This window comes from Ceratotherium simum, chromosome X (genome assembly GCF_057802395.1).
Source record: "Ceratotherium simum simum isolate JZ-2026a chromosome X, ASM5780239v1, whole genome shotgun sequence".
In the NCBI taxonomy this organism is placed as follows: Eukaryota; Metazoa; Chordata; class Mammalia; order Perissodactyla; family Rhinocerotidae; genus Ceratotherium; species Ceratotherium simum.
In genome coordinates this window covers 47,183,436-47,185,749 of record NC_141940.1, presented here as the reverse complement: position 1 = coordinate 47,185,749, position 2,314 = coordinate 47,183,436, and the positions used below count along the sequence as shown (strand labels likewise).

The following is a 2,314-nucleotide window of genomic DNA, read 5'->3' as shown; positions in this document are numbered from 1 at the left end:
CCAATCCCTTGTTCGAAGCAGCATATGTTCAGCAGCACCTTAGCACGTGTCCCGGTGACTATTCAACATGGATTAAGTCCTCAGGACTTACACCCTAGTCTGTTGAGGATACACAAAATATGGCCCTTCATTAAAAAGAGTTTATAAAGTTTTTATTTTTGACAGGAAGGCGCCTGGGGTAGACGACAGAACAGAGCTGGTCTAACTTTCATGGATGTGGTAAGGACTGTCTTTTTAACAACTATGAAAGTGCTTTAAATATTAAGCCTTATGTAACCACTAATTACATTTATTATTTAAAAGGCATAATGGGAAGAAATAAAGCCAAGAAAAATTTAGGGAAAATACCTAGGTTTAGTGCTAAATAAGCAGCTTTTCTAATGGCTCAAGAGTAGGTGAAGGTTACTGGTAGATCTATTACTGCTGTGACTTAAAATGGGAATACAGGAAATGCGCTGGAGGAGAGTGAAAATCATTAGGGGCTGCCATTTAAACATTAGGCAGTGACCAGCCGGCCACCCTCCTGGCTCCTTGGTTCATAACCTGTCAATAAATCTCACATTAATCAACACTTATTGTGCTTTGCCTATAGGACGATCGAAGCAGTTGGGTTGTTCTTTTCACAGCCCTTCTCACTCAGGGTGTATCACTGCATTTCAACTGCCAGCGGATAGAATACTGCTTTGTTTGCTTGTAACCCAAGTCACTTGTCAAACGAATTGTACACTTCCATAGATTGTAAATCTGGTGCTGAAGGAATTGAGATGCTAGTCAGAATAAATTGTTGCAAAGCAAAAGAGTATTAGTTTTATTATTTAGCAACATGTGATACCTAAGATATTTCCTACACCAAGAAATAGAATTCGCTTCCAAGGATAATCAACAACAACCAAACACATCACCACAGCAAAATCACATCTAGCTATGTTTTCATTTGGCCTTCTTTATCTCACACAGTATCTTATATACATTTAGGAACATAGACAGAGAAAAATCTCTTTGATGCCTGATGTTTTAAAAATTGTTTCACTCTGTGGGGTTGTAAACCTTGGCAACAATTATTTTGGTAACCTATTGACACATATTCACTGTTGCTGTGTTACTCTCTGTAAGGTAACTGAGGAGAGCTGAGAGGCTGCTGGAGATGCCTGAGGCTCTGGTTTGAGGAGCAGCCAGGGGCTCAATGCAGCAGGCTAGGGACCGCTTACATCTGAGACAGACCATGGACTACCAGATACCAGAGGTGAAAGTCCAAGTCAAACATAGAAGGACAGCCTCACTGAGCAACCAAGAGTGTCGGCTGTACCTGAGGCGATCTCAGCAGCAGCAAGCACCTGTGGTGGATTTCCAGGTGGAACCGAGACAGGCATTCTTAGCTGAGACACCAAGAGGTGGTTAAAGCAGTATTGGCACATCAAGGTAAGTGATTCCAAGAGAAAAATCAGCTGACAATGTATCGAAGTATTTGAATCAGCTGACAATGTAATCAAGATAGCCATGAAAAAAAAGTAACTAAGAATCTTCAAATGTTCTCTTTAAGCATTGTTAGAGATATATTTGCTAATCACAGACATTTTTATTTTCTGCAAACAGGGAATTATCTTCACCAAAATAAATCAACCTAATTTTAGTACTCCTTTTATGGAAAAGTCCAAGGGCCTATGACCCAGAGATCTTGTCATAGAAAGATACTTTATTAATTTATTTGTGTAGCTGATTTCTTGGCAATTCTAACTAAACCTGGGTTTAAAGTACAATTGATTCTTATTATTTGCAGTAGTTATGTTTTATAAAGTATTGAACCATTGCTCCTAGGGGAAATGCAAGGTTAGGTTCCTGTGAGCCTCTGGTCACAAGATTTTCATCAGCCAATCAATATATAACCTTGTTTTATGTGTGCTTCTGTTTAAATATACCTTATTTAATATATTTTGTTGATTCATTAACATTGGAATCATAGCCAACAGCACTATAACTCATGCCCGAATGATGCTTATCTAACACATGTATTTTCTTTGTAAGTCACATCACAGCCTTTTTGAGCTTAGAAAAACTTGACAGCACTTCAGCACTATGCTTGAGGGCCATTTAAAACAGCACAATCACCAACAAAAAGCACAAAAAAATGTAGCACCAAATAGACCACAAAAAGGACACTTGTTTACAATATGAGAGCAGAAACAAGAAGGCCAGTGTTGCCTTGTTTGACTTCAACTGGGAATCTGCACATCGGTGACTCAAATTTGTCACCACTGTGCATGTCTACAAATGACAGAAAATGTACAGTGAGTGTTGATTTTGAGTTAAAATTTAC

General features: G+C 38.7%; 1 pseudogene; it reads left to right on the top strand.

Moving 5' to 3' along the window:
- Positions 1-1,183: 1,183 nt before the first annotated feature.
- LOC101404860 (SNRPN upstream reading frame protein pseudogene) lies at positions 1,184-1,399 on the top strand (annotated as a pseudogene).
- The last annotated feature ends 915 nt before the right edge of the window (positions 1,400-2,314 follow it).